This window comes from Staurois parvus, unplaced genomic scaffold (assembly GCF_062004578.1).
Source record: "Staurois parvus isolate SC_StPar_1 unplaced genomic scaffold, SC_StPar_1.0 ptg000159l, whole genome shotgun sequence".
NCBI lineage: Eukaryota > Metazoa > Chordata > Amphibia > Anura > Ranidae > Staurois > Staurois parvus.
In genome coordinates this window covers 160,094-174,152 of record NW_028317955.1, presented here as the reverse complement: position 1 = coordinate 174,152, position 14,059 = coordinate 160,094, and the positions used below count along the sequence as shown (strand labels likewise).

The following is a 14,059-nucleotide window of genomic DNA, read 5'->3' as shown; positions in this document are numbered from 1 at the left end:
AGCATTTATAAGCATTTGAAAAATGTTCACTCTTCCAGTTCCCAATGCTGTCCAGAGTCTTTTTTCATCATGAAAAATGCATGCAAAGCGTTTCAAAAAGTACTCAAATGGACAAAACACTGAACACAGGATGTCCCTACCAAGCTTGTCACACATTGTAATGACCAATTCACACCTCAAATTCCACATGAAGACCCCCTGCCAGGTGGCCTTAATGACACCAACAGACACCTTTCCCACCCTTGGAAACAAAAAAAATGTTAATTAGCAACTCACACCTACGCTAATCTCAACACATACTACTGTCTCTGCTTCTACTCTCTGTATTTCTCTGAAACAGTCTGAAATAGTTCATAATTTACCGCTTTTCAGTGCATTCTGGGCATTTCGGAGGTTCTCCTGTGCTTATCTTTAAAAACGCTTCTAAAAACGCAAACGCGCATAAATATGACTAAACAGACTTTTTAACCAATGTTTTCCAGCAGTCAGTTTCCATCGTTCAGAAGTGTCCCGTGTACATGGAGCCTAAAAATTAAAGTGTAAAGGCAAAACCTACTTCTATCGATTTCTTATTCTCTGCATCTCCAATGGGGAGATTAAACCTCTATTTGTCCTGATGACTGCTATCACTAAGACAAAAAAGGGATGGTGAGAGCAAAAAGGTAAGGGGAAATATTCCAAAGGAGACAAATTATTCTCATAACAACAGTCTAAATCTGGCCACACACACATCCATATTAAACAGTGTGGATGGACAAATCTTTCCCGACAGCTATTGTATTTTGACAACCAGTTCCAGAAGTCGTCTGCATCAAACTGACTGAAGGCACTGTTCAGCTGACTGCTTTCCGCTCCTTCAACAAAAGTCAACTGATCAATTTTTTGTCGAGCTGGGTGATGCAGACAGGGGAAACACGAATCATATGAAAAACTCAAGCAATGTATAGCAGCCTTAAATAACTCCCATCTTGGTGGGGATAATTCCTCTAACTTCCTTTTGAGTCTGTAAAACAAGTGAAGGGAACTATTCCAAGTAGGACAAAGACAACAAGGAAAAAAAATTCCGATAGGGGTTTTAGTCTTTCCTACTCCATCCAAAAGGCGGTAAAAAAAAACACCCAACATATTTGTTCCTGTTCGTTTTTCCAGGTGGAACTAATTGGAAGTTGTATGTAAGGCTATGTGCAGGTGAATGTAAACAGACGCATGTCTGTTTACATGTGCTTGCCTGCAAGCTTGTCCATGTTGGGGGAAAAAGAAGAAAAAAAAAAAAAAAAAACTGGAAAGGTCTGCATTCTTTTCCAATTTTTGTCAACCTAAACATAATGGATGGGAGGCCATCTGATGTATATGGCTGCAAATAGGTCTAATATGGATCCTAAAAACTCCAGTTTTTAAAAACACGTGACATCCATCCTGTTCTGCACCAAATGAACAGGGGATCCATTGAAGGTGCCTGTGTGAAAGAAGACTTTGGTTGTATATTGTGCAACTATTTATTTAGGCTTCCTGTCAGGGTCCTCTCCACGGCAGGAGTTCTGGAAGATCTGGTATTTCTGCCAATACTCTACATGGCTGCAGAAGTACACATCAGCCTCAGTCTGGTGCCAGACGGCCTTTATAAAGGAGGCTCATCACACTTCCTCTGGTTGACCTCCAGCTCCTGTTCCCGGTTCCTGTGTTTCTGACTTGTGATTTCCTGTTACCGACTCGGCTTGCTCCTGGACCTGTCTACTCTGATTTACCCCTGATCCGACCTCGGCTTGACTTACGGTTACTCTCTCTCGCTCCTCTGTGAATGACCTTGGCTTCCCCACCTGACTACGTCCGCTCTGATTCCCACCTGGTACCTGACCTTGGCTTGAACAGACTACCCAGTAAACATCCAAATCCCGGAAGGGCTTGCATACCACGCACAGGTGCCTCCAGTCTGCAGACCTATTTCCATGCACCAGCTGTGCTTCTGAGTGGATCACCAAGCAGCACTCCTACAGGCGACCTGTGCAACTTTGGTCCTGACTCCCGCTGTCCCACTCTCAGGAAAGTCCGGAACTTAGCTGCAAGGGAAGCCCTCTCTCCATTGGCCGCCATCACCAGGTACGTGATACTTCCTGAATTATTTTATTACTCATTAAGGCTGCATTCACACCTATATGTTTTACCACACATGAATTTTGACTGAAATATAAGAACATACAACTTCAGTTGCTACATCTGTGTATCGGCTGATCATTTTGACAAAAAGTAACCACTGCTTATGCTTTTTTTTCTGTTCTTCATCGGATGCGCAGTTTGAATTGTCCAGATTTGCAAAAGGTTTCCTTTAACTCAAAGTAGGCATGTAACGCTTGTATACTTCACGCTGTATTTTACGCAGTTAAAGTGGTTCTAAAAGGCAGAAGGATTTTGTTTTGGTGGCTTAATGCATAAAAAGCCAAAAAAACCTTCTGGATGCAGCCCCCTACCTTTTACTTACCTCAGCCTGATCTCGATCCAGTGCTCTGCCTGTAGGTAGAGGCTCTCTCTACTCTCTCCTCATTGGCTGAGACAGAAGAGTGAGCCACTGGTTCTCGCTGCTGTCAATCACAGTCACTGAGGGGACGGGTCCAAGCAGCTGTGTGTGTCAATGGATACACAGAGCCAGCTCAGGAGTGAGCATGCACGAGTGCCCCCAAAGTAAGAGGCTTGCTATGGGGGGGGACTAGGAGCGCCGGCAGGGGACGCAAGAAGAGGAGGATCAGGGCTGCTCTTTGCAAGCCTATTGCACAGAGCAGGTAAGACTGATATGTTTATTTAATAAAAACCATCAAAATTTACCCAGCTTGAACCTGTCTTGATAACAGCCCCCTGTAATCTCCTACAAACCATCAGTCGGCAGCTGCGGTTTCTTTGCCCAAGTAGTAAGCTAGGGATGTTCCTACCCACTGTTCAAGCTGTGCTGTTGCTGCCGTAGAAGTCAAGGGTCTGTCTATTCTGTCTGGCAGAGGATCACAGAACTGGCTGCACATAACTAAAAATCCTTTGGCAAGAAATGCAAAATCCATTTAAGTTTTTAAACTTTGTACCTAAAGCAGAAGTCCAGACAAGCAGTTGAACACAATCTGTAATAAGTGTGTCAAGTGTGTCCTTCAAACAAGCTTTTCTTTCTTGATACCAAGAGATGCTGGGACTTTCATTCTTCCAATTGCCGGAGCGTCAGCTTCATAGACACACAGATCAAAAAGAATCACTGAGGGGGTCACTGACCTTCATAAAATATTTAGGTAAAACAGGATTTCATATAGCAAGAGGAAAACGTGCAGTTGACTTCTGATTACAAGACTGCGGTTTACACGCTAGACTGGCAAGAAGAAGAGGGACATCCCAACACAGCCTGGGAAACTGTTCTGTCAGGAAAATCAAATGAGCAATACAAGACGTTGAATTGTAAGTAAGAAAACGGGGAGAAAAAAAAAAAAAAAAAAAAAAAAAACACACACACAAATAAGGTCCTGACTCCCAACGCATTTCCTCAAAACGACCAAATTTCTCAAGCAAACTTGTTTAGTCATGTATTAACATGCCTTGCGTAAAAGCAGCCCATTCATTTGAATTGGCTGCTTAATGGACCAGAGCAGACCAAATCAGTGCATCACAACAAATACTGTATGTTTGGCGATTTGCAAGGGCGCTGCATTGGCCACATGTTACCGCAACACAATAGTATGAACCCACCTTACTGAAGACTGGCTACATAACCAACATCCCGCCAGTAACCAAAAACTTCAGGGGAGTAGCAGATCACCCCCCCAAGCTACTTTAGCTGTCATTTTTTGGAGAAACTTGTGACTGGTCTTGTTTGTTGGTCCCCACAATAAGGACACCAACCTAGATATTACATATTTTATCGCGCCCCCTTCCCCAGGCCGTGATAAACAAAATCAGCTGATCCCAGCATGTATGGCTCTTAGGTCATTCATTTCCGCACATTTGGTTTTTTTTTTTTTTTTAATTTTAGAACCTGCTACCTTCACCAGCAATTTTCGCTTTGTAGCCCAGTATTGGTGGTTGAAGAATCTTCAGCAGCTGACATTTCCGGCATTTCCAGATATCTGGTACCACTGTGGTACCATTCTACAGCCCACATCAATACAGAACACAATAGTGGTGTGCAGTGGGGACCAGGCATCTGACATACCTGCAAACTTTCCAATGAGTACCATTTACATAACACTGCATTGACCTGCACTGTGCTAAAATGCAGCATCCTAATTGATATATTATCACACCTACTTGTGTTAGTTGCTAGCAGCGGCCTACAGATCCTAATCTTCCCGCTGTGCAGGGATTCTCAAATTAATATGTTTACATATCCTGTAAAAATGCAGTATGCTTTAAACCAGTGGTTCTCAACCTGTGGGTCGCGACCCCTTTGGCAGCCGAATGACCCTTTCACAGGGGTTGCCTAAGACCATCGAAAAACACATATTTCTGATGTGTAAAGAGCAGCTACTGTGTAGAAAGCAGCCGCTGTGTAGAAAGCAGCCGCTGTGTAGAAAGCAGCCACTGTGTAGAAAGCAGCCGCTGTGTAGAAAGCAGCCACTGTGTAGAAAGCAGCCACTGTGTAGAAAGCAGCCACTGTGTAGAAAGCAGCCACTGTGTAGAAAGCAGCCGCTCTGTAGAAAGCAGCCGCTCTGTAGAAAGCAGCCGCTCTGTAGAAAGCAGCCGCTCTGTAGAAAGCAGCCGCTCTGTAGAAAGCAGCCGCTCTGTAGAAAGCAGCCGCTCTGTAGAAAGCAGCCGCTCTGTAGAAAGCAGCCGCTCTGTAGAAAGCAGCCGCTCTGTAGAAAGCAGCCGCTCTGTAGAAAGCAGCCGCTCTGTAGAAAGCAGCCGCTCTGTAGAAAGCAGCAGTATTGGAGGTAAAACGACACTCATGAATTATAATTACTGGGTAAATAATTTTATTGTTGGGGGTCACCACAACATGAGGAACTGTATTAAAGGGTCGCGGCATTAGAAAGGTTGAGAACCACTGCTTTAAACGCACACTAAAATGCATGTCAGCAGACGCAAAAATGTATGTCATTGGATGACAGAGCATGACTAAAACGGATGGACATTAGCCCTTATGCAAGCCATACATGGATCGAATTCCAAAAGAATTTTCTTTCCAAATTTTTCACCATTAGTGGGCCGCAGCATCGTCCGATTTTTGTGCGGCCATCAAATTTGAGTGATCGGGCATATTGGAAATTTTTTTTTTTTTTAAAAACACATTTCTAATCATTGATGGGAGAATCATGCGGGAAAGATCATGCGAAAAAGAAATGAGCATGAGCTGGAAAGAAAAGAAGTTTTCCAGCCACAAAAATTATTTTCTGCAGCAACAGGAGGTGAAATTAAAGACTTGGCTGGTCGAATTTTGGAATCGATGGTGGCACCATCGGATTACAAAATTTCCAATTTTCTAAAGAAAACTCATTCAGAATTCTACCCATGTATGGCCTGCCTTAATCTCCATTTATTCAAGGTGTTACATGACAAGTTGGTTCCCCGACTACAAACATTTCACAGAAAACAAAAAAAATCCAAAAAACGTACAATATTATATTAGCAATGCTTGAAACAAAAGATTTGGTGAGTGCATGTTCGGTCCGCTTTTCTTTTTGGTGAGCAACGGTTTCTTTCTCCATGACATGTTAAAACACCTACAATTTTAAAAAAAAATATTTCCTCTAATCAGTCTGGTTGTAAATATATGACATGCAAAATGAACAAAGCATATTCTCCTACGGTGTTTACTTGCCTCAATGCAAAGCACCCAGTGTGATTTCTGTCTGCAACCTCCTTCCTTCTCTTGCTGGAGTCATTTCTGACTTGGCTCTGCAGACTCCAAAAGACAGAAGGGGGGGCGGTGGGGGGAGTTGAGTTACAGCACACAGCCTGTGGTTGATCGTCTCAGCTGTGCATGTTTTTGAGACTGTACAGAGGAAGGTACAGCCATTCCCTCCAATCAGGTCTCACATTACCCTTAATTCTCCTATTGGAGCTGTGCAGTGTGTGCTCACAGATCCCTGCCACTTAAAGCTCAGAAAGGCCGTGTAAAATGTATGTTTTAGAAAGCTGTAGAGAAGAGGGGGCTGCAGATAAACAGGTACAAGAGTAGATTAAAAAATGAAAAACAAAAAAAACAACTGGTGTGTATAAAAACAATCTTTTTTAATAAATTAAAAAAACTGAAAATGTGTTTTCCATATTTTTATCCTTTGTTACATCTCATCTGGCAGCCATGTCCTGTCTACATGCATGGACTCCTGATGGCTGGTTAAGGCCTATATGCAGCAAAAATCAAAAGAGGGGCATCACTATAGTCAGCAGGATGTGTCCCTTATATTGATTCCTGTGCTGTTAATTATTCCCCTCCATCCTGCCCTCCCTCCCCTAGAATCATCTGGTGCAGTGGGAGTTTAATGCAACTAAAGGTCTGTCACTGTGTCACTATACCCAACCCCCTTCCAACCAGCACCGCCATTCGTTGAAGCCGTACCACAGCTTCCAAGAATGAAACCAGATCTATAAATGGAGGAGGCAGAGCTATCAAACATCTGCCTGTCCTTCGCTCACAGCAATCGTAGTACAGCTTGTATGAATGGAGCAGCTGGGCAGAAAGGACAGGCATAGTTGAGCACTCTTGATGAGTGCCTATCACTGCCCCTTTAGCTGTATTAACCTCCGCCACACAAGATCACAGCGCCAGGAGGTGGAGGGTGGGCTGGTTGTTGTAGGATAGAAGAATTACTACTACCAATAGGAGGACTCAACACAAGCAACACATCATAAGTTATGTTCCTTGTGCTGATTTTTCTGTTTTGATTTTGGCTGGGCTTAAAGCGGTTTAAAAGCGTCTTCTTTTAAATAAAAAGAACATGTTATACTTACCTGCTCTGTGCAATGGTATTGCACAGAGCAGGCTGGAACCTTCCCCTCTGGAGTCCTCCACCGGAGCTCTTGGCTTTGTTTTTCTTCTCTGTTTGCCACCATGATTCGCTGCTTTCTATGGTAGTAACACCTGCGGGTTCACTCCTGAGCTGTGTGAGTCCACTGACAGACAGAGCAGCTCAGTCCCCTGCACCCTCCTCACAGGATTTGACTGACAGCAGCCTGAGCCAATTGCACCCACTGCGGTCTCTGGATCTGGTTGGAGAAAGAAGGGGACACTGCAGATAGGCACATCGCTGGAATGAGACAGGACTCAGGTAAGTAAGTATAAATGGAAGGTGAAGGGGGGGGGGGACACACACACACAAAAAAAAAAAAAAAAAAAAATCTAGTCTTTAGATTCCCTTTAAGCTTTAAACGATTCTCATTTGTGTTCAGCAGTGTCTCCAGCATGCACTCTCATTTTGTACAATTAATCCGATTCCTTGAATACTATTCACAGGCCTGTCAACACAGATAAATGTCAAGTGCCGTGGTTTACAGACTCGTGGCCCAAGGATCCTGCAGTCAGTTTATAAATAGTGGATTAGCGTTTCATTGTTAATGGATGTCTCCATGCTGACTCACACATACTATTCTTTCTGTATAATAATTCTCGCTAAGCCAGCCCATTCATTTCTCTTCTTGAATGCGACATACAGCCTTGAAAGTAAAGCTGCCTTTTGTAGACCTCACATAGGACTTTATGTTCTGACATGTATAACAGAAAGTTTCATTTTGTAGAATTCATATGCAAAGTGTATTTTCCCACAAACACAAGTTCAGAATTTTCTCTTGTTGGTCAGAGGAATTTTCCCCTGTTTTTTTCATGAACTGCTGCAGGCGTATATGCAGTGAGTCAATGCAAGAGGACCAAAATGCTGCTCCCAATTTAAAGTGGAGATGGACTCAAAAGGTGGAAGATAGTCTAGATTGTAGGGAACCCCTAGAAATGTTAATTGTACCACAGTACTCTGAAAATGTACCATTCGTATCAAACTTGTCCTGAAAAATAGAGCACTTCTTGATATGTGAGGGTGCCTAGGCACTCCTGGATCATTAGCCTCAATGCTGTGTATCTGCAGTGTGAGATCTATGTCACTGCAGTCTGCGACAGCAAAGCTGTGCTTCGTGAACCTCTCCTGCTGTTTATTGAATATTCCCTTGCCAGTTATCAGATTGTCAGTTATATCAGAAGTCACCAACGGCACAGCTCTGACATAAGGGTAAGATGGACACCTAACACAGACTGTGTAGAGCAAGACACAAGTCAGAAATGGGAAATGATTGGCTGCAGGGAAAGTACAGGCAATACTGGTGACTTGTTCTTTGCCCTCTGCTTGTCTTTTCTAGGCACATCTTCTATAGTTCAGGTCCAATTCAAAAGGGAAGATACGTGGTGAAGACCCCCTAATAAAAGTGGTCTGAATATGGCAATGTGTGACATTTGTTGGACATGCCCAATTGTAAGTGACTTGTGCTACACTAGCAGATGTTAGATACAGCCCTACCAAGCCCCCTCAACAAGTACCCAACTGAGGACCTATTATAAAATGAAGGGCGGACACACACACACACACACACACACACACACACACACACACGTGATGATACACACATGCGTGATGATAAAATGACCACTCTGCTTAACAGAATGGTCTACTTTGAATGGACATTGACCCCATGGATACATCTCTACCCACCGTTGTACTTTACAAAAATAAAGATCCTGCAAGGATATCCAGGGCTACCCATGACCCCTTAACCATTCCCATCCACACCCAACTCCTCTTCTACTGGTCTGTATCTTAGCGATTTCTTTATGTTTTTACATAGCCGTCAAAAGTCTGGTCACATCCAGAATCGGAATGCAAACCTGTGCTTTATATTGTATCAAACTGTAGGTAATATGACTGATGTTACTATAAATGCAAGTTTATTTTATTTATTTCAGGTACTTATATAGTGCTGCCAATTTACGCAGCACTTTACATATATATTGTACAATTACATCAGTCCCTAACCCTCAAGGGGTGTACAATCTAAGGTCCCTAACTTACATTCATACATACACATATTAGGGTGAATTTAGACAGGAGCCAATTAACCTACCAGCATGTCTTTGGAGTGTGGGAGGAAACCCACACAGGCACAGGGAGAACATGCAAACTCCAGGCAGGTGGTGCCGTGGCTGGGATTCGAATCAACGACCCTAGTACTGCCAGGCTGAAGCACTAACCATTTAGCCACTGTGCAGCCCAAGTTGACTGTCAATGACCAATGTATAGCCTTCAGAGTCAGGCTACCTATGTAAAATTTTTATATTAAAGAAATATATTAGCGAGCGCATACATATAAAATATTAATTCTATATGGGCGTACCCCTGAGGACATGCTGTTGCACAAAACATGTTGGATGGAGCCACTTAGCTGACATCACGCCGTCGTCTCCTGGGCAAGGAGCGATGGCAATTTCAGTACCTATTTATTTTTCAAGAGGATTACTTTTGTTTATGCATACTTACCTTTGAAATAAATACTACACTATATGGGAAACTTTTGGCTCTTGTGGTTGAGGAATCTTCCCCAGATTTAAAGAGGCACCCATCACCGGTACTGTGAGGATGCTGGATTAACCCTTAAGCTGTCCTACTACCCCTGCACCCAGATGTGACAGATTGTAACCAATGCCTGTATACATCAAAGTTCTGGTGAGTGCGCACCCATAAGAAGTGGTGGAATACTTTTAAAGACACATGCACCATTGCACTTTGGGCACAGGATTATATCGTATATCGAAGAAAGATTCCTGTTGAATTACCAGCTTTATTTATATACCTATTGAAAATCATATGAATATTCTGGACTTTGATTTCACAAATTGCACTTTAATATCATATTGTGCACGTATTATTAATCATTTTAAACTTGGATTTATTGCCTCTTGCATTACCCATTTTAATTATTTATTTATTGAAATGATATGAAAATTATGGACTTTTATTGATTTCGCGTTACACTGATTGCAGGAATTGCACTTTATTTACATTGTGCACTTAATACCATTTTGAATATATTGCCAATTGCATATTTGTGAGAGTGCTGCACTTTTCAGATTTTTGAATATGTAAAATGTTTGTATATCTTCATTTGTATATAGAAAGAAAAAAAAAAAATTACTGTACACAAAAGTGGTCTGAACTAGACGTCCACTTCTAGTTTACCATAAAAAACCGCTCTGGGTTTAATGCTCCAAATGGCAGATGTACCTTCTCATGAAGAAAAATGTTGTTCTCAACAAGGAAATGTTTATATAAAACTGTAGCAAGCCTGTAATTCAGTAGTAAATGATGCTGCTGAGCAATTACAGGCAACAAAAGAACCGACCAAGCATGGCAAAAATGTACCTGTCAGGATAAAATACAAGAAATGTCACTGCAGATGCAATCAAGAGGTCAAAGGTTATCTAAAGTCTACCAGCTGTGGGTCTATCAAACGTGTTCACATACATCTTCCAGCTTGGAAATATTGAGCTTCAAGGCATAGGCCCAGAACTGCGGCATGGCTGAGCAACAGAAGATTTTGCCATAATGTGCAATTATCTAGAACAAGTATGCAAGTTCTGCGCTCATTGGTGTAGTAGGGAAGAGGAAGGAGGCCTGACCATAGATGGAACATGAGCACCTATGGGCGACGTCACCACTCCAGGTTTTACCAGCCGTTGTCACATGCGGTCTCCTGTGCGCCCGCCGCTGACTGACACAGGTGGTCACGTGACTTGACCAGAGTGGGCAGGAAATAAGTACATATATACACACACATCTTCCTTACACAGGTTAGTCAGCATAGGTGTTAGGAAGGTGGAAGGGATATTTTTAATGTTAGCAGGGATGGTTAAAGTGGAATTCCAGCTTAAACCTAACTGACGTGTCTATAACATGCCCATCCCAGGCATCCATCCTGACCCTGGCTTCCCTAAAACATACATGCAGGACTGGACATGCAATCATTCATTTTGTAAACTTTACCAGATAATGACCAACAACGCCACCATCAGTCCCACCCCACAAGCCAAAGTCCTAGGTGTCAGTCTAGACTCAAACCTGTCCTTCCAACCCCATGTCCAATCGCTGGCAAACTCATGCAGACTCCACCTCCGCAACACCTTCAAGATACGTACGTTCCTAACCCCAGACACTACTAAACAACTCGTTGACTCCCTTATTATCTCACGTCTGGACTACTGCAACTCCCTCCTCACCGGCCTACCCCAACACACGCTATCCCCGCTTCAGTCTATCCTGAACTCAGCGGCCAGACTCATCCACCTTACCAACTGCTCCGCATCTGCCACCCCCCTTATTCCCTTCACTGGCTTCCGATTGCCCAACGCATTCAATTCAAAATACTAACACTGACGTACAAAGCCATTCATAATGCTGCCACAAACTACCTCACCGACCTGATACCAAAATACCACCCTACCCGTAATCTTTGCTCCTCACAAGACCTCCTACTTTCTAGCTCCCTGGTCTCCTCCTCCCACGCCCGACTGCAGGACTTCTCCAGGACTTCCCCCCTCCTCTGGAACTCACTACCCCAATCCATCAGACTGTCACCTACCCTCCTCACCTTTAGGCGCACCCTGAAAACCCATCTCTTCAGGGAAGCCTACCCCACCCTCACCTAACAGCCGATCTCCTCCACTCTTCCTACCACTCCATCCCCCACAGCCACTTCCTCCTGTAACACTATCCCCTCCCTCCTAGATTGTAAGCTCGAAAGAGCAGGACCCTCGAACCCCTCGTGTATTGTACGGTTACTGTATCATCTCATGTTCTGTCCCCCACTATAATGTACAGCACTGAGCAAACCTTTTGGCGCTATATAAATACTGTATAATAATAATGATAATGCAACATATAGAAGGCAAAGACCTAGTTCAGTATAATTGGAAAACTCCTGCACTTGGGGATGGACTCAATGTCATTAAGACCACATATGGAAATTCTTAGGATATGCACGCCTTGCTGCCCTCAAAAGGACCGGGGGAGTCCAAAGTACTGAATAGAGAGAAACAGAGGGCGCACCAGCCTAGTGCATTACCTTAAAAATGTTTAATGAATGTAAATAAGTATTATACTCACAAAATGATCAATAAATAAAAAGGCACATCATAAAAGGAACAGATCTGTCCAATTCACACTGCGTGTCTATCTGTAGTGAGAACTCTTGACATCTAAAAGGCTGAGGCGTTTCGAGGACTAGCCTCTTCCTCAGAACCAAAACTCTATTCTATTTTTCTCTATTCAAGGTCTAGTTCACACTGGCATTGAAAGCAAGTGTTAACACTGCTCAAATGCCTATGCAAATGATACTATGGACAGCACAGCATTTTCCTCTTTTGATGCTTTCACACATAAAGCTCATTGAGCTATTGTGCCTTCATGAGATATTTGGTTATGAATTAACTCGTTTATTTTATCATTGCTGTTCACATTATGAAAACATGAAGTATTGGAGTCGCATCAAAATTAAAGCCTCATGTCAAGTCTGGAGGAGTTTGCAGCCATTTAATGCCTCCCATTAAAGTCTATGGTGATGCTCCGCAAACACGCTGGCAGGCGTTTGCAGTGCGGTTGCGGAGCGTTACGGTTACAGTTTATTATAGGCATTTGTGGTGAGGTTTTAATGCTTTTAAAACATGTCAAAACTGTGCATAGGGCATTCGGGGAGCGCTTTTAATGCTTGGAAAATGCCAGTCGAACGCCCATACTAAAGCTCATTACCGCTTGTCCAATTACCACACTAATGCTAGAGGAGCGTTTGTGAAGAGTTAGAAATCTAGTCAAGTGTGAACGAGCCCTAAAAGTATTTATCAAGGAAGGAAAAACAGACCACAAAACTGGATCTTCCTGATTTTCACAAACATTTTAATGCATTTTTCGGGAAAGAACTTTGTTGTGTTTTCTGTCTAATCATGACTTGGGGGAGGGGAGCGGGGGTGTCATTTAAAGCATACCCGTGCTAACATTACAGCTATAACTGTCAAACACAATTAAGAATGGCAGATTCCAGATTTCTTTGTTAATATTGGGACTAACATTGGTGACTCAGGGCTGTCAACCTTGAATTACTGACAACTAAATTCCCCACTGATACAGTATACTGGATATGTTCTTGGTCATGGGACTCTCTAAATCCATCACGTAGAACCCTATGGGTCTGCAAACAGTTTCTATGGGTTCCTTAAGCAGTGGAGTAGTGTCCATATAGTCTGAATAGTCCCTGGGCACAATGCCACTAGACAGGGCCAGTGGCTTAATACCAATGAACTTTAGTGATCTATAAGGGTGTAATTCTTCCCACTGACCCCCACCGAAAGGGGCATTTTTCCCCACTGACCCCCAACGAAAGGAGCATTCTTCCCACTGACCCCCAACGAAAGGAGCATTCTTCCCACTGACCCCCAACGAAAGGAGCATTCTTCCCACTGACCCCCAACGAAAGGAGCATTCTTCCCACTGACCCCCAACGAAAGGAGCATTCTTCCCACTGACCCCCAACGAAAGGAGCATTCTTCCCACTGACCCCCAACGAAAGGAGCATTCTTCCCACTGACCCCCAACGAAAGGAGCATTCTTCCCACTGACCCCCAACGAAAGGAGCATTCTTCCCACTGACCCCCAACGAAAGGAGCATTCTTCCCACTGGCCCCCAACGAAAGGAGCATTCTTCCCACTGACCCCCAACGAAAGGAGCATTCTTCCCACTGACCCCCAACGAAAGGAGCATTCTTCCCACTGACCCCCAACGAAAGGAGCATTCTTCCCACTGACCCCCAACGAAAGGAGCATTCTTCCCACTGACCCCCAACGAAAGGAGCATTCTTCCCACTGACCCCCAACGAAAGGAGCATTCTTCTCACAGACCCCCAACGTAAGGGGAATTCTTCTCACTGACTACGAACGAAAGGGGCATTTTTCCCCACTGACCGCCAGTGTGAAGGGCATTCTTCCCACTGACCGCCAATCTAAAGGGCATTCTTCCCACTGACCGCCAATCTAAAGGGCATTCTTCCCACTGACCGCCAATCTAAAGGGCA

The 14,059-nt window shown here is 43.6% G+C and overlaps 1 protein-coding gene across 24 annotated transcripts in view; it reads right to left on the bottom strand.

The window, feature by feature from the left end:
- The window catches only part of MADD (MAP kinase activating death domain), a 174,555-nt gene that overhangs the window by 101,443 nt on the left and 59,053 nt on the right, over nt 1–14,059 (bottom strand). The gene's annotated exons all lie outside the window — the stretch shown is intronic.